Genomic DNA, 22,757 nt, shown 5'->3' with positions numbered 1-22,757 from the left:
GGGGACTCTGAGCCTTTTTCTTTGAGCCTGCTCCATATGTGAGTTTGTACCCATCTCCTGCTCAACTGTAACAAAGCCAAATTTAGTGTCAAGCAGGACACCAGGGTTTCTGAGGAGATGTGAGGTGAAAGCAAGAAGCTGGACACTTGTCAACTGGGGGAGAAAGTCCAGGTGCCTCCTGTAGCCTGATCTTGCCTCCAGCCTCTCGTCATTGTTACCTCCCACACTTCACCATGTGTCTACAAGTGGGTTTCAACCAGTCTTTTTTTTTTTTTTTTTTTTGAAAGAGAACTCTTTATGACTTTGATGTACAGAACATTCAACAGCACACACTCAGCCCGGTTTGGTGGCCAGTTCTTTAGCCTTTGGTTTTTCCAATTTGGCGATGTGAGCCATCGACTTTGGACCCAGGACGTTACCTCCTCAGTGACAGTGAATGTCATCATTTCTGTCATTGTAATTGGTCCTAATGGTTTCCATCAGCTTAGCCAGAGCACCTTTGTCTTCCGAGTTATCCTGTGTGAAGGCAACATTGGTGCAGGTCTTCCTGTAGACAAGATGCCCTAGTCTGGCCTTCACCTTGATAATGCAGTGGGGGACCCTCATCTTATGACATAGGGCAGGCAGGAAGACAACCAACTCAATGGGATCCACATCATGTGCAATCACTACCAGCAGAGACTTCTTATTTTCCATTAAGGTGGTGACAGTTTTAACCCCAGCTTGAAGGACAGGTGGCCACCGAGGGAGGGCATGCCCTTTGCTGGAAGCTTTCTTCTCATCCCAGGCCAACAATATCTGCTTCTTCTCTTGCTTTGTCTCTGGTCTGTATTTGTGGGCCAGCTTAAGCAGTTGAATAGCTGTTTGGCGGTCCAAGGCCTGGGTGACCTGGTTAATCATGAGAGGCACTTTAAAAAATTTTTTTTGTTACATTTTATTTATTTTTGATAGACAGACAGACAGAGCACAAGTGGGGGAGGGGCAGAGAGAGACGAAGACACAGAATCCAAAGCAGGCTCCAGGCTCCGAGCCGTCAGCACAGAGCCTGACACGGGGTTTGAACTCACAAACCGAGACATCATGACCTGAGCCAAAGTCAGACACTCCACTGACTGAACCACCCAGGCACCCCCATGAGAGGCACTTTTAGACGTTTCTAGAGAAAAGGCCTTTGCCTCTGCAGCCAGATGTAGTGGGGCCGTTTGAAGAAGCAGGTGAGGTCGCTTTTGGGCTGGATGTCCTATCTGATGCCAAAATTTGTGGGCCTTTTCTCAAACAGGAGATTGACCACCTTCTTGTCCTCCTGAGTTTTGACGACAGCGGGGGCTGGGACTACCTTCTTCCTCTTAGCCTTCTTTCCTTTCAGTGAAGAGAGTGGGTTCATCCAATCTGGTCTGCTTACAATTTCCCTAAACACAGAACAAATGTTCCCCACTCTGTATTCCCTCTGTCAGAGGCTTCCCTTATTTGCAATGGCCTCTCCTCCGCCTACTCCAACCCTCCCCATCCCCAAGGCATTGCTTGGGTTCCCCTCCTCTGCAAAGCCTCCCCACCGAGATCTCCCTGTGGTGTTTTCTAGTCCACCTTGGGTTCTCTGCCCCAACCACAGACAGGGCAGCCCTTCCATCTGGCCCTATACCTTGGTAGCTGGGCCTGGCCAAGCCATGAGCTGGTGCCTCCCCCACTTTCCTGGCCTCGGCACATGACAGGGAGGGGATTTCCTTTGGGGCCTTAACTGGGAATTGTTCTCTTGCCCCACATCAGCCGGCTGCTGGGGGAGAGTCTTCAGTAGTTTCATTTCCCTCGTTTGGAATGTAGTTTTTAAGAACCAAAAGTCAAAAACGGAAAGAGGAGAGGCCACCGCCCACAGTGGAACCACTCAACCCCTCATGATGCCAGTCCTGGAAAAGCTTAGGGTTCAGTGCAACGACTGAGGGTGAGGGAGGGTGGCTTGGCTGAAGGTCCTTCTTGGCTTGTTTACTCCTCTGCTGTAACCGTTTGGGGAGGGGGTGGGTCTCAAATCCTCAGGTCAGCTCCTCTTGCTCCTTGTTGCCCACGAGGTGGGGAATTACACAATTCACAAAGCTCTCCTAGGGTAATAAGCCCATGGCCTCACTCAGCCACTAATTCCAGGGACTGACCTCCGTGTGGACCCTGCCCCTGCCTCTTCCTTTTCTAGAAATACTGACAGTATCAACATATGGTCAAAGATTTCGTGTGGGGCAAAGATGACAAGATTCCTGCAGAAGTATCCTGTCAGTGCCAAGGTGCAGCTAGCACTGTGACATTGATGGGGAGGGACACACACGATAGGCATGGTTCAGTTCAGGGCAGAGTTGGGAGGGAATGAATCATGCAAAGACAGGTGCTGGGAGAGTCATGGGAGAAAGGTGCATGACTATTGGGTGACTCCAAAGGAAGCTTTGTGGAAAAGGCAGCGTCTGAACTGCATGCTTACAAGATGGGACTGGGTGTGGGGTCAAAGACCGAAGGAGAGATCAGGAAGGTGATGCATGAGATAAAGTCATGCCAAGGAGAGACTGTAGGAGAGGTGATGGCATCTCTCTGCACGTCTGCAGGAGTCTGATCAAGGTTCTTCTGTCCAGTGCTGCACACGGGCAGTTCTTGTTCCACTTCTGCCTTTCCGGGGGCAGGGGGTCCTGGCAGGCAGGGACTATGGTTTGTTCACATTGGTATGCATCCCTAGCAATGCCTGGTCTAGCACCTAGTGGGTGCCCAGCAAAGGTTTTTCTCTCTTTCTTTCTTTCTTTTTATTGAAGTGTTGTTGGCGAACAATACATACAATATTGTATTAGTTTCAGGGGTACAATATAGTGATTCAATATCTACATACAGTAAGAAGTGATCATGTGAGAAGACTAGCTACCACCTGTCACCATACAAAGTTGTTACAATATTGTTAACTATATTCCCTAATGCTGTGCACTACATCTCCTTGATGTATCTTATACCTTTTAAATCCCCATCTCCTATTTTTCCCATCGCCCCACCCCTTCCTTCTCACAACCACCAGATTGTTTTCTGCATGAGTCTGTTTCCATTTGTTTGTTTGAATGCTTATTTATTTTGAGAGGGACAGAGAGAATAGGGGAGGGGCATAGAGAGAGGTAGGGGGAGAGAGGGAGAGAGAGAGAGAGAGAGAGAGAGAGAGAGAATTCCAAGCAGGCTCTGCGCTGCCATCATGGAGCCCAATGCAGGGCTCGATCCCATGAACTGTGAGATCATGACCCCAGCCCAATTGAGTCTGATGCCCAATGGGCTGAACCATCCAGGGAACCTTTGTTTCTTTGTTTTGTTTTTTAGCAACAGATTTTTTTTTAATGTTTATCATTATTATTTTTGGAAAGAGCACAAGTTGGGGAGGGGCAGAGAGAAGGGGACAGAGGATCCAATGTGGGCTCTGTGCTGACAGTGTGACAGCAGCAAGCCCATTATGGGGCTTGGACTCAAGAACTGTGAGATCACGAGCTGAGCCGAAGTCAGAAGCTCAACCTGCTGAGCCACCCAGGTGTCTCTAGCAACAGAAAATTTCTTAAATGAATGAAGGTTGAAGTGTCATTTGCTCTAGAGCAGTTGGAGAGGTTGAAGATTTAAGAAAAGGCACTTATTGGTCATTGAGAAATCCTTTTTCACAATTGATGAATATAAATCTGAGTCCTTACTGGGGGAACTGGGTAGTTCAGTTGGTTAAGCATCTCTTGATTTTGGCTTGGGTCGTGATCGAGTTCCATGTTGGGCTCTGTGCTGACAGGGTGGAGCCTGCTTGGGATTCTCTCTCTCCCTCTCTCTCTCTCTCAAAATAAATAATAAAATATAAAATAAAATAAAATAAATCTCAGTCTTTATCATGGGCTCAACACCTTGCGTGATCTGGTTCTGTTGGGGAATGTGCTCAAAAAAGACATGATCACTGACAGACCCATGAGCTGGACCTAGACACTCACAGGCTCCTCTTTCCCTCCCCTGTCCTTTGGAACATGGGTTCCACTTTCCTTTCCCACTCCCAGAGTCTCCTCCAAGGACAGAGCCTTGAGATGGTGATGTGATGTTGAAAACACCTGCATGGTATCTATGTGCCCAGTCGGGTCCTCCTTATAAACTTTTCAGATTGGAGGGCGGGTGCAGGGATCCATTCATCTTGCTGCTGCTGCTCAGGACAGGACTTTTATGTAAGTTCCCGTACCTGTTATTAACATTGCCACCTACCAACCCTGAGCAGCCTGCCCTTTCTTAGGTCTCTCCCTGCCCTCTGAGTACAGGGGCCAGTTTCAGATTACACGAGTGAGGGCTTTCAGATTACCCTCCTGGGAGGGCTGTGAACCTAGAGGTCCCCTCTCTGTCCTTCTGATTTCATACCCTAACACTTTCCTCCTCATTTGCTCCACTCAGAGCATATTGTCCTCCTGATAGATCCTCATTTGAGCCAAGCAGGCTTCTGTCTCAGGGCTTTTGCCATTTGCTCTTTCCTAGGCCTGGAATGCCCTCTCCCTCCGCCAGATAGCCAAACACCACACTCCCTAATTTCCTTTAGGCCTCTGCTCAAATGTCACCTCCTCAAGTAGGCTTTCCTTGAACATAGCATCTAAAAGGGCACCCCTGCATCACTTTCTTTTCCCTTACTTTAATTTTTCTTCATAACATTTTTAAATTCATGTCACTGGCTAACATCTTATAAATGTACTCACTAATTGTCTGCCTCTCCAACTAGATTGGGTGCCCCTGAAGGAAAGAACTTTTATTCACTGCTGACACACATCAGGTGCTTGTATGTGTACGTGGACTAGCGAATGAATGATCTTCAAAGCAGCAGTTTTTAAGTAGAGGGGTGGGGTCAGGAGCCAGGGTGCTGGTTAATTAGTGCCTAGGCATATGAAAATAAGCACAGGGAGGGACAACTGCTCTTTCAAGAAATAAGGTAATGAAAGAAAGGAAGGGTCAGTGCTGAATATCTCTCGCAAAGCATGCGGTGCCATATAAATATATCTATTTTCCCTGGCAGAGGGATCAGGTAGAGATGAGCAGAGATGGGATCGAGTCCACAACTGGCATAAGACTTGGCAGAGTGGAAAACCCTCTGCATGTGGCAGAAGTCAAGGCAACGTGGGGCACCTGGGTGGCTCAGTCGGTTAAGCAGCCAAGTTCAGCTCAGGTCATGATCTCACGGTTTGTGAGTTCAAGCCCCATATTGGGCTCTGTGCTGACAGCATGGGGCTTGCTTGGGATTCCATCTCCCTCTCTCTCGGCCCCTCTCTGTCCCTCTCCTGCTCTCTTTTTTTCACTCAAAATAAATAAATAAACTTGAAGAAGAAGGAGAAGAAGAAGAAGAAGAAGAAGAAGAAGAAAAAGGAGAAGAAGAAGAAGAAAAAGAAGGAGAAGAAGACTACAACGACGGCAAGGCAACTGACAGACAGACCTGAATGGACTGTTGATTGATCATCCCTGCTTACAAGGAGTCATAGCAGGCAAGGTGTGGGGAACTTGCCCTGTGCTATTGTAAGAAAACAATGGGCAGCCCACGCCTGGTGGAGGATAAAGCAGACCTTGACATGAGGTCCAAAAATCATGGCCACCTGCCTAGGTACATACATGGTCCCTCAACAACTCTGTGAAGTAGGTACTAATAGTCTTAAATTACAGAAGAGAAAATTGGGGTCATGTGGTTGGTCACATGTCTTGCCCAAGGCCACAAAGTAAAAAGTGTTAGTACCAACTTGTTTTTAGTAAGTTAGTGGTTTTTTAAAAAAAATTGCTGACTATAACAGCATTACATAGACACTGGAAAGGCTAAAAAGAAGAAAATCAACCATGGAGGCACAGTACAGAGACAACTCTCTATTAACATTATGGTATGTTGCATTCCAAGCTTCTTCTATGCATAAGTAATATGTTTTTTTAAATATAAAGTTTAGGGGCACCTGGTGGCTCATTCAGTTAAGCAACTGACTTCAGCTCAGGTCATGATCTCCCAATTCATGGGTTTGAGCTCTGCATGGGGCTCTGTACTGATAGCCTGGAGCCTGCCTTGGATTCCTTGTCTCCCTCTCTCTCTGCCCCTCCCCCACTTGTGCACGCTCTCTTCTCTCTCTCTCTCTCTCTCTGTCTCTCTCTCAGAAATAAATATAAAGTTCAGATTCCATGTGTTCTTTTAAAAATTTACATAAATAATTTATAACAATGCATTGCAATTATTTTCCTATACCCTTAAGTTTTCATGGCTGTGATTTTGATCAGCTCTGTGGTGTTCTCTCACTTGGATGTCTACAATTATCCAGTCCTCTTCTGTGTGGCATTATAGTACAGGTCCAAAATAACCCATCCTAAAATTCTGGGGCCAAAAGTGTCTCAAAAAACCATGATCTTTCACAATTTACAAGGGTAACACAGTGAATATGCTAGCTAATTCTTTCAACAGGGTCTAGAACCACACCCCAAAATCAACAAATTAATATTTTTTCAACAAACATGAATATTTACACTAAGTGGGCAAACGATAAAGTGAGCAAAATAGGGTTTTGTCAGTTCAGGTCAGGTTTTGCAACCCAGTAAGTTTGTGCCAAACTCACCAAAACAAAACAAAACAAAACAAAAGACACCAAAAACAAACAAAGCAAAACAAACAAAAACACCTTTGATTTTCAGAGATTTCAGAATGGTGGACTCATGTCAGGATTTGAAGCCTGGCTTGCTCCACAGTCTGCCCATGTTTCCCAACAGCTAGGGCATTCTAGCATGCCAGGAGAAGGAAAGGCCTAAGCATGAGACAAGGTCCTGGCTGCTCAGGGAAGCAAAAGAATCCAAAAAAAAAAAAAAAAAAAAAAAAAAATGGTGGTGGGATTCCTCAAACAGGGAGGGTTCAGGTCTGGAGGCCAGCTGTAGGACAAGAAGCGGGTTCCTTAGAAGGGAGGGAGCACCAGAGAGAGAAGAAAGTGCTGGTTCTGGAGACCCAAGAGGCCTTGGCATGGAGCAAAGCGCATACAAACTGCTACAGAGCACCAGTCAAAAGCTCTCCAATTCATTTTACACGCACCCACCCCCAGAAGCTCTACACGTCAAAAAGAAGACTACCACTCGGGGCCCTGCCAGGCCTCCTGAGACCCTGGGAGAGAGGAAGGAAGGGCGGAAGGCTCAGAAGCAGCCTGTTGTGGGAGGAGAAGAAGCACAACTTTGTTGATTTTGTAGCGGCGTAGAGCATTGGGCCCCATTCTCCTCCCTGTTCCTGTGTCGAGTGTGGTTTGCTATCAAGTGGTAGCAGGTTCAGCCACAGTCAGGGGAGGTAGTGAGGAGAGGCCCCCAGAGAGTGAAAGGCCCTGTGGTAGGCGCCCTGAATCTGGAAGCTGATTTGCTACGGCTGCTTTCAGCTGATGAACAGAATGAATGGTGGGGATGGGGGCTTCTGGGTTGTGCAAGGCATGCTGGGAAGTGTGGGTTTTAATTGGCAGTTGGGCAGTTTAGCCACAAGCTGGGGGCAGGGTGGGGTCCGCAGAGGAGGGGAAGCTGGTGAGCGGAAACAGGGAGGAGTGATCTTTTTTTTTTTTTTTCTCACACTAGCACAACAGAGGATGATTGACCTGTCAGAACCAATTATTACTACTGAGTGCAAAGGCTGAATTCAGGCAAACTTCACCACTCTGAAGGACATTCTTCCTCTTCATTGCTTCTCACCATAGTTACCAAGATCTGTTGCACCCATGATGCATTTCCCATACACATCTTGCAAAGTCCCTCCTGCAGGGATCCCCTCTTCTCTACCAGGTTATTGTCACTACCTTAGTGATTTCACTGAAGACTCACCTCCCCCAAACCCTGCCCTCATTAATCCCATCGTATTCAATTTCTTACCTCTACTTATGTAAAATGCCACCTAATTCTTCCAGAAATCAAATTTCTGCCAACTATCATTAACCAAAACACAGCAGAATGCTGTCTCAAAGACGGGCACCTCATACATGGGATAAACTGAGTCGTCCTCAGCCTCTACCTAGAGTAATAATAAATATTTCTTTATTTATCCCCTTTGAGAATAAGGGGTGATGGCAGAGAGTAAGAAAAAAAGATAAATGTAAATATATGAGGACATGCTCTTGTAACTGCTTTTAGTTCCTCCTGACCATGCCATGTTGCCCTTTAAAATAGGGCAGACAGCCCTGCAGGGGTCCATAACCCATGCACAGTGACCCTCAGTCATTGATGCTTGTAACAGGGCTCTAGGTCATCAAGAACAGACTAACTTACATAAAGAATTCTTACAGCTCAATAACAAAAACACAAATAAACCAATTAAAAAATGGGCAAAGAATGTGAACATACATTTCTCCAGAAGATATGCAAATGACCAATAAGCACATGAAGAGACGCTCAACATCATTTGTCATCAGGAAAATGCAACTCGAAACCACAATGAGATATCACTTCACACCCACCAGGATGGCTAAAATAAAAAGACGGATAACAAGTACTGGCGAAGATGGGGAGAGACTGGGACCCTCACACACGTCTCTGTCAGGAATGTGAAGCGGTGCAGAAACTTTGGAAAATTGTCTGGCAGTTTCTCAAAGGGTTAAACATGGAGTTATCACATGACCCAGCCATTCCATTTGTAGGTACCCAAAAGAAATGAAAATATAGGGCCATATAAAAATATATGCACGAATGTTCATAACAGCAGTATTTGCGATAGCCAAAAAGTGGAAACAGCCAAAACAACCATTGAAGGATACGTAGAAAAACAAAATGTGGTATATCTATACAATGGAATATTATCCGACCATAAAAAGAATAAAGTTCTGATACATGCTACAACACAGATGAACCTTGAAAACATACTAAATGAAAGAAGTCAGTCACAAAAGGCCACATACATGATTCGATTTATATGACATGTCCAGAATAGGCAAATCTATAGAAATGGAAAGATTAGCAGTTACGTAGGTCTGGGGCTTGAAGAGTGTTGGGGAGAGAGCGTTAATGGGTATGGAGTTTCTTTCTGAACTGACGAAAATGTTCTAAAATTGATTGTGGTGATGGGTGTACAACTCTGTGAACTCTCTGAGTGGCTCAGTGGGTTAAGCGACCGACTCTTAATTTCAGCTCAGGTCATGATCTCGTGGTTGTGAGGTTGAGTCTTGCGTGGGCTCGGCTCTGAGTGTGGAGCCTGCTTGGGATTCTCTCTTTCCCTCTCCCTGTGCCCCTCCCTTGCTTGTGTGTGTGAGCATGCCTGCACACACTTTCTCTCTCAAAACAAATAAATAAACATAAAAAAAGAATTTTAAACAATCAGAGTGAAAAAAATCAGTGCTGAGGTTGATACCCAGTTACCTGGAAAATACATTTATGGAAAACATCTTGTTTCCTAACTATTGCACTCTAAGGCAGATGAGAATATTAGAGCAACTGTCAACATCTTAATGCTCAAAAACCTTATGCTAAGTGACAGACTGACGTAGTATTTGACCACACTATCCTTGAAAGTGTGCAGAGTTTCTCTTTGTAGCTGTGGAGGATTTCAAGTACATACATTTAGCCTTCCAAAGCAAAAATATTTCCCTACTATTGAACACTCCCTTTAACATCTGTTTAAATGTGGTTTAAAACATTTTTTTAAGTGCGTATTTATTTTTGAGAGATTGACAGACCACTAGTGGTGGAGGGGCAGAGAGAATCTGAAGCAGGCTCCAGCCTCTGAGCTGTTAGCACAGAGCCTGAAGCAGGGCTTGAACTCACGGACGGAGAGATCATGCCCTGAGCCAAAGTCAGACACTTAACTGACTGAGCCACCAAGGCACCCCTGTTTAAATGTTTTTAAATGTTACGTTTTAGAGATTTTGAAGTTATAGATTTCTTATTTATCATTCCAATCTTAGCATACGGGCTGCTGGAGCGAGTGCCGTACATTTCTTATTTAAAATACAATTATCCATGGGGCGCCTGGGTGGCGCAGTCGGTTGGGCGTCCGACTTCAGCCAGGTCACGATCTCGCGGTCCGTGAGTTTGAGCCCCGCGTCGGGCTCTGGGCTGATGGCTCAGAGCCTGGAGCCTGTTTCTGATTCTGTGTCTCCCTCTCTCTCTGCCCCTCCCCCGTTCATGCTCTGTCTCTCTCTGTCCCAAAAATAAATAAACGTTGAAAAAAAAAAATTAAAAAAATAAAAAATAAAAAATAAAATACAATTATCCTTGGGGCGCCTGGGTGGCTTGGTCCGTTAAACATCTGACTTCGGCTCAGGTCATGATCTCACGGTCCGTGAGTTCGAGCCCCACGTCAGGCTCTGTGCTGACGGCTCAGAGCCTGGAGCCTGTTTCAGATTCTGTGTCTCCCTCTCTCTCTGCCCCTCCCCTGTTCGTGCTCTCTCTCTGTCTCAAAAATAAATAAACGTTAAAAAAAAAAATTAAATACAATTATCCTAATCCTATGTTGGAGATGGTTGCTAAGGAGACCATTAACATAGATTAATTATACTATATTAACATAATATATTATCCAGTTATTTTAAGTGTAATATAAAGATTATAAACATATAAATATTTACAAATTCATATCGTTTAACTATAAAAATTAATTATATGTCAGTATATATCAGAAAACTCCAGGCAGCTGGTATTCCTTGTGAAAGAGAAAGGGACACTCATCCCTTTGAGAGCAGAAATGACTCCCTTCTTCTGTTTGGGGAAAAGAACACCATTTACCTAAGACTTGGATCTATAATAGTATTGCTGGGTTGTTTTTGAGAAGTGGTCAGCATCCAAACCCCCTTACTATGTAGTCTTTCTTTGCACGGCCGTGGTAGGAAACAGAGCCCCATGCCTTGGAAATTAGGGTATGATTGCATGATCCAGGCTCAACCGTCTGAGTCTGCTTAGAACCATGGGTCTGGAGGAAGCGATGCAAAGAAGCTGACTGCTCCAGAGGTGACAGTGGCAGCCTCTGATGTCTGAGGCAATGATGGCAGCAGTGCCAGGGGCAGTGCTCAGCAGCCACAGTGACACAGCTTTCCAAGCAGGCTGTCCCCATGGCATGACCACAGCTGTCCTTACAGCTGCCCACCTCCCCTTGGTGCTATTCATTTGCTCACCAAGATCTTCAGCCTCACATTGACACCTACCTACTATCCTTCCAAGAATTCCTTTCCTGCCCAAAGGATGCACAATCAGTTTCTGTTGGTTGCAGTCAGGAACACTTGCATTCAAGAACCCCTCCAAATGGTGGGGGGGAGGGAAAAATCAAAAAAACCTCTGTAAGTTGGAAAAGTTGATGGGGGAAAGAGGAGAGGCAGTGGCGAGAAGGAGGTATTGGGATTTGGAAAGGTAAAAATAAGGATTTTCCTGGAACTAGCAGAAAGCAATGACGGCAACAACTCCTGTTAGAATAGGACCACATGAGGGGCGCCTGCGTGGCTCAGTCCGTTAAGCCTCCGACTTCAGCTCAGGTCATGATCTCGTGGTCCGGGAGTTCGAGTCCCGCGTCGGGCTCTGGGCTGATGGCTCAGAGCCTGGAGCCTGTTTCCAATTCTGTGTCTCCCTCTCTCTCTGCCCCTCCCCCGTTCATGCTCTGTCTCTCTCTGTCTCAAAAATAAATAAACGTTAAAAAAAAAAAACTTTTTTTAATTAAAAAAAAAAAGAATAGGACCACATGATGTGCAGCTGTGAGCAAAGCTGCTGGACCCCAAGGAAATAAGAACTGCAATCCTGGGGCGCCTGGGTGGCGCAGTCGGTTAAGCGTCCGACTTCAGCCAGGTCACCATCTCGCGGTCCGTGGGTTCGAGCCCCGCGTCAGGCTCTGGGCTGATGGCTCAGAGCCTGGAGCCTGTTTCCGATTCTGTGTCTCCTTCTCTCTCTGCCCCTCCCCCGTTCATGCTCTGTCTCTCTCTGTCCCCAAAAAAAAAGAACTGCAATCCAACTGGCACCAGTCAAAAATTAGAGTCCCCCACCCTAGAAGGAAATGAGTTACATGAGTGATAGAGCACTCTTCAGAGAGAGTTGTGTCTGATATCCTGAAATAGTGTTTTGGGGTATACTTCTGGGTGAGTTAGTCCTGGAAACACATATAAGAACAAGAGTTAAATGTTAGCCAAAACTTGATAATAATACAGGAAACCTGAAATATTTAAAACATGCCAGTGCTCGTTTCGGTAGCACTTACGCTAAAATTGGAATGATATGGAGAAAAATAAATAAATACATAAATAAAACATGCCAAAGATATTAGTGGAAACATTAATAAACAATATTTTTAAAAATGTTTTAATGTTTATTTATTTTTGAGAGAGAGACAGAGAGAGATAGAGTGTGAGCAGGGGAGGGGCAAAGAGAGAGGGAGACAAGGAGGGCTCAAACCATGAGATCATGACCTGAGCTGAAGTTGGACACTTAACTCACTGAGCCACCCAGGCACCCCTAACCAATAAATTTTTACAGGTGAAATAATATCAGCTCAAATTAAGAATTGAGAAGATTGGCTTATGATTATGTGATAGAAATTCTTGTGATTTGGGTTATTATTATTATATATTAATATATATAACATATAATATATACTATTATATAATTACTATTTAAACTATTCTGAAATTATAATTCTATGTAATTGTAATCACAGTTATTAAATTGGAATTATCAACAAGAAAATAATTCTAAGTTTATAGTGGTTTATAGGTTAAATTTGGCAATACTGAATTAAGATCATTTCTTTTTTTTTTTCTTTTTCTTTTTTTTTTGAGAGACAGAAACAGAGTGTGAGCAGGGGAGTGGCAGACACACATGCGCACACACACACACACACACACTCACACAGAATCCAAAGCAGGCTCCGGGCTCTGAGGTGTCAGCACAGAGCCAGACATGGGGCTCGAACCGTGAGATCATGACCTGAGCCGAAGTCGGACACCCAACTGACTGAGCCACCCAGGCGCCCCTGAGATCATTTCAATGAAATGTTCCTTTCAATCTTATCTCTTCAATCATACAGATTGTGATTATTAGGCTTTTTATTACTTGGGGTAAAGTTAGATGTACTCCTGATGACTGGAAACGGAAACAGGCTTGGGCAGCAGTTTAACTGAAACAGGGTTACTTAAGAAACCGAAAAGGTGTAACACTCTCCAACCTACCTAACTTTAGAAACAAAAACAAAAGAGCAGAAGGAGGAGTCACAGGAATAGCCATACTACTTGGAATCACAACCTCAAGTGGCCCCCAGAGGTGTGCCCTGTTATCTTTCTCCTACCATGTCTATGAGGAGTGCAAGATGATCTGTCAGCAGGAGGAAGCAAAGGCATTTAAAAAAGCTTCTCTCTATGGGGGCCTGGGTGGCTCAGTGGGTTAAGCGTCTGACTTTGGCTCAGGTCATGATCTCAGGGTTCATGGGTTTGAGCCCCGTGTCCAGCTCTGTGCTGACAGTTGAGAGCCTGGAGCCAGCTGCAGATTCTGTGTCTCCCTCTCTCTCTTCCCCTCCCCTGCTCATTCTCTCTCTCTCTCTCTCTCTCAAAAAATGAATAAACATTTAAAGAATAAATAAAATTAAAGAAACCGCTCTGCCTGACTTGTTGGGGGAAGAGATGAAGGCATCCTGGGAAGTAACCAAGGAACCCATGTCAGGAGTGGAAAGGCTATCAGGTTATAGGTCACAAGGATCGAAGACTGAGGGTAGGAGGAGAGGAGAGATCCAGAAAGCTGACCGCTAGCCTTTCCACATCATAAAAACGGCCCTGAAGTAGGGAGATGCTGATGAAGAGATCTTTACATTGTCAGTCTGGCTAAAAGTCTGTCCAACTAAGACCAAGTGCGAGTGTGATAAGCTTTGTAACCAGAGACAGAACTTGGGCTCTAGAGTCAGACTCTGGCTCTAATGTCAAGGCTCTAGCACCTGCCAAAGAGGATGAACTTGAGCAGACACCTATCTTCTTTGGGCCTCAGCTTCCCCATAGGAATGGTGCCCCTTAACCAGCAAGCACTCAATAGACCTTAGCTATTATTATTGCTTGCTGACAATTTCATCTTCCAGAGCGCAGAGGAAGTGATAAGGGGAACTGCCACTCTGAGCCTAAATTTGGCCAAAAGGAGGAATTGGTTGGCAGAGTGGAAGTGACAGGAAGCTTTGGAAGAAAGAAACTGTGTCTTCTTGAAGTCCGTGGTGGTGAGAAAAATGACAGCACACACTGAGATATGTTCCCTCGATTTTATTTTTTTTTTTAAGTTTGTTTATTCATTTTTGAGAGAGAAAGAGAGCACACACATGCTCAGGGGAGAGGCAGAGAGAGAGGGAGAGAGAGAGAGAGAGAGAGAGAGAGAGAGAGAGAGAGAGACTCCCAAGAAGGCCCCTCGCTGTCAGCACAGAACCCGACTCAGGGCTCAGTCCCATCACTGTGAGATCATGACCTGAGTCGATACCAAGAGCCAGACGGTTAAACGACTGAGCCACCCAGGTACCCTGAATTCAGTACTTCTTAGGAACATTCACTTTACCTGTAAAATCCACGTCAGTGAAAAAGGGAAAGGAGCTTAAAGAAACCAAACAGTTGCATGTATGTTTGTTTATTTGATTGTACGAGAAAGTAAGCCCAAGATGAACAGAGAGGTGCATATCCACTGATAAACACAAAAACATGGAACGGATGCCCAATGGACTTTTGAGAAAGTGAAAGCCTCACATGAATAGAGACCCATAAAGGGCTTCATAAAGTCATATTCAAAGCAAAAAGGGGATACACTGTTTGTGGTCAATGTTGTCATGTTAGTGGGTGACAAAGAGAAAGCAGAACTCTTCAATTTGTGTTTTGCTTCTGTTTTCTCTGTCAAAGGGAATGTTCTTAGAATAGAAACACCCAGAGGAAAAGTTAACCCAAGGTGGGAGAAAAAGTTGCAAGAGACAAACCCAGTGACTTTATATGAATTCCAGGAATCTGACCAGAACAAATTATCCTTCAGAGTCTGGGAAGACTTGCAAATGAATTACCCTTGTAGCATTGTCTAAGGGACAGACCTGTGGAGGCAGACACATTACAATTTTCAAAACAGTGAGGAAATTCGATTCCTCACACCACAAGCCATTGTGTTTATTTCCATCCCCAGAACCAAAATGGATTATTAATTAGACGGTTCGTGGGCACCTCAAAGGGGCAGTGGTCACTAGGAGCTGGTGTAGGAAGCTAGAGAACATTTTGATCCTTTCCATCTTGTCCCCAAGGAGCTTTTCAATGCAAACACTTCAAATGAATTTTACCAACATTGATTAATTTTCATCAGGAATGTGTTTTCTGGAACAAACACTAAGCCACTTTAATTCTTTGTTCATCTTTCTATGATACTGACACATTTCCATTTTATCTGTTTTTATTTTTAGTCAGCTGAGACATTTTCACCAGGATCAATTCTTCTCCATTTAAAATTTTAAGTTAAGTTTTGTCTCATTGCTCAGTTTCTTTATCTGTATCAGATCTACATCAAATTTTACCACAGTTTCTGTCATATTAGGTGACATTGTGACTGTACTCCCTGCCCCCCCACCCCTACATCTATTTCCTTATTCCTAGTGACAACCCCAGCTTTTGTCCAGGAACCATATCTTCACCAGGCAATCCAGGAACTTTGAGGAAAGCTAACTTCACTCCTGGCTGATGCACTGGAATGTTATTATGGCAGGACGTAGGACATGACTTAATTCAGACCAATGAGGTTGGAAAAAGACTTTTGGTGGGGGCTTCTAGAAAAGCAGTTCCCTTCTCTTCCTCTGCCTAGGGTGCTGTGAAGATGTGAAGCCTAGAATCACTGCAGCCATTTTGTTGCCATGAGGAAACACCGGCTGAGGACTAAACCAGCACACAGAGAGGAGCAGGACATAGAGGCCTCCATGGAAACAAAAGTGATCAAACTACATCTAAAGAGCTATTTTATGGGTTTTATGGTTGTTGTACAGTCATTAAATCCCCTCTCTGCTCTCCCCTTTTAAGCCCGTTCAGTTGAACTTTTTATTCCTTGCAACTGAAATTGCCTTAATGACCACTGTGAGTTGTTTACATGGCCATTATGTATGCGACGTCCAAATTTTCTTTTTTTTTAAGGTTTATTTATTTATTCATTTATTATTTTTTTAATAATCCCTGCACCCAGCATGGAGCTTGAACTCACCACCCCAAGATCAAAAGTTGGACACTCTTCTGACTGAGCCAGCCAGGCGCCCCTATGAAGTCCAAATTTTCTGATTCAAATTTTGCAGGCCCAAATTTTGTTAAAATTTTTATTTCCAGTATTTAGTTACAACTTTTTAAATGTCTCATTATAAGCAATTGTCAGTTTCATGTTCTGTTGATTATGTCTGTCAGTGATAGTCATTATGAACCGGATAAAAGATTGAAGGTAGTTTATATTTTGTTGAGAATTCATGAGGCTATTGCAAGCAATGAGTCAGAAGGAGAGAGAGAGAGAGAGAGAGAGAAAGAGATGGGGGGGAATTGCTGCAGGCATAATGTAAGAATCTAAGTGTTTGAAGGGAGGGGGAGGTTGGGGAATTCAAAATACCATGCCTCATTCAGAAGAGATTTGGACACCTTATTGGTGTTGGGGATAGACTAAGTGCTCAGAACTTCGGAACCCCTCAGCCCTGAGACTATGATTCTATGAAGATTAAATTGCACAATGAAGTACTGGCAAAAGGATTAACTACTAGGTTGGCAGTACCACCAGCATCTCCAGGGGCAGGGCTTCTGCCATACAGTGTCTCTGTGTGAGTTACAAGGAATGCCCTCCAGCCAGACACAGCCCACGGGTAAAAGAGTGGGCAGATTTGAGCCTTCGCTCCTCCCCTCTGCTCGGTGCTCTTTGCAGTGACCCAGCACAACTGTATGGTGTGGTGCTCAGGTTGGCAGGAGCTTTGGCTCCTGGGCCACGTGACTGGAAGCAACCAGCTGAGGGACCCAAAGTCTCAGGGACACCAGTCTGGGTCACGAAGGGATAGCATGCAGAGGAAAAAAGCAATGACTGGCCAAGTTTGCTGGCTGAGGGCTGTGTAGCCTCTCAAGAGCAAGGCAAAGATGAAGACATCCAAGCATTGGTCTGATTTTAAATATAGATTGGGGCACCTGGGTTGCTCTGTCGATTAAGCCTCCGACTCTTGATTTTGGCTCAGGTCACGATCTCACAGTTTGTGAAGATCGAGACCCATGTTGGGCTCTGCACCGACAGCAGGGAGCCTTCTTGGTATTCTCTCTCTCTCTCTTTCTCTGCCTCCCCCCAAAATATAGAAATAAACATTTAAAAATAAATAAATGAATATAGATTAAGTATTAGATCGTTGTAATTAATTTTGCTAGGTATTATATTTTGGTTTCAGCTCTGCCGAGAAAATATTCTTATGTTTTTTAAAAAACAAAATTTTTTTTTTAATGTTTATTTATTTTTGACAGAGACAGAGACAGAATGCGAGTGGGTTAGGGGCAGAGAGAGAGGGAGATGCAGAAGCAGAAGCAGGCTCCAGGCTCTGAGCTGTCAGCACAGAGCCCGACGCGGGGCTCGAACCCACGAGCTGTGAGATCATGACCTGAGCCGAAGTCGGACGCTCAACCGACTGAGCCACCCAGGCGCCCCTCTTATGTTTTAAAGATATATACTGCAGTACTTAGGAGCAAAATGCCATGATGTCTTTAAAAATACTTTTAAATATTTTAGCAAACATTAATAAGGTGAGCTGAATGGGGGGAAAATATCTTCCCAGAAGACACTGGGCTCACAGGAAGAGGAAAAGGCAGTATGTCAAAGTTGTAGTAAACATCAGCGTAAACCCCAGGTCTCCTTAGCAAGGAAAGAGCTCACTAAGGGCATTGTTCTCAGCATTTCCTTCCCACTTAGGTTCCTGTTCTGACTCCCTTTGGGTTTTTAAGTTTCTGAGAAACTCAAGCTTTTATCAGGATCTCCCTGAGGTGGGGGATGGTCAGCCTGGAGACTAAGGCATCTGAAGAGCTGCCCCATGAGAAGAGAGGGCAGTAAGGACTACAAAGGCAGCTGTCAGCTGGATAAAAGGCAAAATGAAGCTGATTTCTTGGGGAAACAGCACAACTCTCATCTCTGGAAGAGTCCAGCACATGTTGGAAGACTTGAGAGCGCGGGCCTTGACTTATACAGTCCTTTTCAGCCTCCCACGCCAGGCCCCAGGGAAAGGGTGTGTGAGGCCAGAGGTGGAGTGGGGACGGGGCCAGGCAATGACGGGGCTGGACCATGTGCTAAATCTCTCTCTGGCTTCCCTCTTGGACCCTGCTTCTTAGCGTTGCTTCCTGTCTCTCACAATCTGGAGAAGCCAATTTCCTGCAATGGCTGATTTCATGCGATAAGGAAAGGGAGGAGAATCCAAGCCAAGCCATAATGGGGCCTGTCCTTGATCAGAAATGGGAGTTCAGTCCTGCCAGTTCCTACTCGTATCTCACTTGGTCCCCAAAGGAGGGAGAGTTAGGAGAGAAGTAGCAAGCCAAATTATTGCAAAGGTTGTTTTGAACTTGGCAAATACTATATTTCAAGAATGGAGACCAGTATATTTTCTAGCTCTGGTGAGGTCAGAACAATACAGATCAGGTCAACATCAGGGCCATTTTGTGCTGGGATTAGATGGGACCTGAAAATCAATGGAGGCTTTCCTTCCCTCAGAGCGTTCCAAACCTTCAACTGCAGCCAAAGGGCAAAAATAAAATATACAGACTCACTGTAAAATATACTTTGTTCTGAGTTACCAGGAGAGGTTATGGAATTTCCCTGGAAACACCTAACAAACAGACTACCTGCCATCTTTCTTATCCATCTGGTATAGTTGTTGTTGGTTTTTTTTTTAAAGTTTATTTATTTATTACTATTTTTTTTAAGTTTATTTACTTATTTTGAGAGAGAGAGAAAAAAAGGGAGAGAGAGAGAGAATCCCAAGCAGGCCCTGGTGCTGTCAGAATGGAGCCCGATGAAGGGCTTGAACTCACAAACTGTGAGATCATGGCCTGAGCTGAAATCAAGAGCCAGAGGCTTAACTGACTGAACCACCCAGGTGCCCCATATCTGGTGTAATTTAGACGCAGGCTTAAGTGAGGGACAGGGAAATGGCCTAAGACTGATGACTCTCTGGTGGTCTTGTCCACACCAGAATTCTAGAGGTAGATCTCCCTATTAGATCTCCTTGGCCACAGTAAAAAAAAAAGAAAAAGAAAAAGAAGAAAAGAAATCCCCTCCTCTCACAGAAGGCTAGGAGCTAAGTCCCTGGAAATACTCCCACTCTGTTCTGTCCTGTCCTGTCTTGCCTCTCAATAGCCCTGGAACCTTCAAGAATCCAATTTGTCCCAATACCTGACTCTGTGCCCATGAAACAGGAGCCAAAGAATACTTGAAAAACAAATAGTCATAATATATGCTGTTTTGGAAGCATCCTATTGTTTATAAAACCTTTTCATATCATTATCTTACATGCTTGTCTCAATTCTGTGAGGTAGTTATGGAGGGCATTGTTAACTTCCATTTGCAGATGAGAAAACTGAGGCTTGCAGGTAAGTGATTTGCCCAAAACCAACAGCAGTAAAATCAGTGTATGGCTTGTGGCCGAGTCCTACCACACCCCCCAGGTGACAAACTCCCATGTGTTTACTTCTATCCCCCACACTGCCTCTATTTCAATATGACAGGACAGAGATAGTGTAGAAGGGCAATGTGGGTTTGGGGGGAAAGCAGTGAGAAGGTCCGAGGGTCACATTCTTTTGGGATCCCTGCAAAACCACCTCTCACTACTGTGCTTTGATCCCCAGGATTCCCACATGTGCTGCTCCCCAGGATTCCTTCCCCACATGGCATGTAGGAGTACACCAAGCTACAGGCCACATTGCAAGTGGGTCCCCACATTCTCATCCCGTCTAGGTGGAGGATCCAGCAAGTGAGTGAAGACGTGTTAGAGATTGTCCAAGGCCTTTGATAGAGGTAATTAGAGTCTTGAAGAGAAATGTGATACTTCTGGGGGCGGTAAAGAGCTAGGGGAGCAGCCGGCTTTGCCCCTCCCTCTCACTGCATCTCCATTCCCAGAATGACTGGGTGTCAGTAAGGTGATTATGTAGATTGGTTAATGAACATGGCAGTGGGAAAATAGAGGAAATGAAAGAATGGGAGAGAGAAAGCTGGAGGAACTAGAACTTTCATGAGCAAAAGCAGAAGATAAAGTGTTAGGAAAAAGCAAAGAACGAAAAGTCAGGTTCTCAAACCTAATTTTTTTCTTTCTTCTTTTATGTATTTATTTTAACATAATTTATTGTCAAGTTGGCTAACACACAGTGTATACAGTGTGTTCTTGGTTTTGGGGGTAGATTCCCGTGATTCATTGCTTACATACCCAAAACCTTTGAGAGCATTCTCCTCCCTCCAGAGGAAAAGACTGTCAGCTTTACAGAAAACATGGTGTTTGTGGTGTCACCCACCACAGGGTGTGGGTTTGGCTCTGAGGTGGGACTGAGTAACTAGTTAACTTTTTCCACTCTATGGGTTTCCTCCTACAAGTTCCTCCCCACAGGGCACCTCACAACACCCCACCCTTCCCATAGCACCTGAAGTGTGTCACTGCCGCCCCCTGCTGGGAGAACCCTGCGGGACCCGGGGAAGAAGAATGCTTTCGGAGGAAATGCCTTTCCACATCAGGGGCATTTAAAATACTCCAAGGAGTAGACAATAAAACACGGTATTTTAAATACAGAAACACTCGAATGGGTAAAGTGTCTGAAACATCTGGCTTATGATAAGTACATAGGCCTATTAAAAGAGATCAAGACAGAGCAAGGAGGAGAGATCCCCCAAGACGAAGGCTTTTAATGAGGCCTAGAATACCCATTTTCTCCCTTTGGCATATCTGAAACATATTACTTTTCCTAAAGCATAGTGTTTATTGTGTGGGGAAGAAATCTTCATAGACTACATACATGGCTAGGAGAATAGTGTTGAAAATCTTCACCTATGCTTTTCTCACTTTTTATTCCAAAGTCCACAGACTGACCCCGACACCTACCTTTTCAGCCCCTGCCTCCCACTGGTCTTCTTTCCACAGGCTGTGCTCCTATCTAACTGAACCCTTCGTGGTTCTCAAACTCTCCCTGCCCCTCCTTTCCTTCCCACTGTCATTTCAGTGTCAATGCTTCTCTCCTCCTTCCTCCCAACAGCCCAATGACTTACGTGCATTATATGGATACAAAATTATGAAACAAAAATTGACAAAAATGAAACAAGAACAGGTAGATAGATATCTTAAAAACCCAATAACCTCTTAATTATATTTTGTATCTTTTGAATTTTGTATAAGCTTATATTGCATAATAATAAATTAATTAAATGCTTGATTTCTTTTTTTAAAAAATTTTTTTTAACATTTATTTATTTTTGAGAGACAGAGAGAGGCAGAGCATGAGCAAGGGAGGGGGAGAGGGAAAGGGAGACACAGAATCCAAAGCAGGCTCCAGACTCTGAGCTGTTTGTTAACACAGAGCCCGAAGCGGGGCTGGAACCCATGAACTGCGAGATCATGACCTGAGCCGAAGTTGGACGCTCAACCAACTGAGCCACCCAGGCACCCCTAAATGTTTTATTTCTTAATCAGAAAAAATTGGATTAGAAATCTTGGGAACATAATATTTATTCGATGTTTTAAAAAATACAGCAGGGGCGCCTGGGTGGCTCAGTCGGTTAAGCGGCCGACTTCGGCTCAGGTCAGGATCTCACGGTCCGCGAGTTCGAGCCCCGCGTCGGGCTCTGTGCTGACAGCTCAGAGCCTGGAGCCCGTTTCATATTCTGTGTCTCCCTCTCTCTCTGCCCCTCCCCTGTTCATGCTCTGTCTCTCTCTGTCTCAAAAATAAATAAATATTTAAAAAAAAAATATAGCAGGGGCGCCTGGGTGGCGCAGTCGGTTGAGCGTCCGACTTCAGCCAGGTCACGATCTCGCGGTCCGGGAGTTCGAGCCCCGCGTCGGGCTCTGGGCTGATGGCTCAGAGCCTGGAGCCTGTTTCCGATTCTGTGTCTCCCTCTCTCTCTGCCCCTCCCCCGTTCATGCTCTGTCTCTCTCTGTCCCCAAAATAAATAAACGTTGAAAAAAAAAAAAAATTAAAAAAAAAAAAAATATAGCAGACAGAAGCACAAAAAGAAAATATACGAATTAAAACATAACAAAGGAGGGCACATTAGTAGCTCAGTGGGTTAAGCATCTGACTAGATTTTGGCTCAGGTCATGATCTCATGGTTCCTGAGTTTGAGCCCCACGTTGGGCTCTGCCCTGACAGTGTGGAGCCTGCTTAGGATTCTCTGTCTCTCCCGCTCTCTCTGCCCCTCTCCCGCTTGTGTACTCTCTCTCTCAAAATAAATAAATGTAAAAAAAAAAAAAAAACAAAAACTTAAATAGGAGCTCCTGGGTGGCTCAGTCAGTTAAGGGTCCGACTTCCGCTCAGGTCATAATCTCACAGTTTGTGAGTTCAAGCCCCGTGTCGGGCTCTGTGCTGGTAGCTCAGAGCCTGGAGCCTGCTTTGGATTCTACGTCTCCTTCTTGCTCTCTGCCCCTCCCCTGCTCATGCTCTGTCTCTGTCTCTGTCTAAGTTAAATAAACATTAAAAAAAAAAAACTTAAACAAAAATAGCAGAGGAGTAATAATGATTTGTTTAAGTAAAAACGTATAACAGCAAAGTAACATGAAGAATAGATTGTCTAATGTAATCTCTTTTAGAAGTCTCAGAAGAAAAGAATGGAAAGAATGGTGAAGAATTATT

The 22,757-nt window shown here is 44.6% G+C and overlaps 1 pseudogene; it reads right to left on the bottom strand.

Moving 5' to 3' along the window:
* Positions 1–333: 333 nt before the first annotated feature.
* On the bottom strand, positions 334–1,389 carry LOC123610342 (annotated as a pseudogene).
* Positions 1,390–22,757: the final 21,368 nt, after the last annotated feature.

This window comes from Leopardus geoffroyi, chromosome C2 (assembly GCF_018350155.1).
Source record: "Leopardus geoffroyi isolate Oge1 chromosome C2, O.geoffroyi_Oge1_pat1.0, whole genome shotgun sequence".
NCBI lineage: Eukaryota > Metazoa > Chordata > Mammalia > Carnivora > Felidae > Leopardus > Leopardus geoffroyi.
Note: the sequence above shows the minus strand (reverse complement) of the source record. Positions and strands in the feature narration are given on the sequence as shown.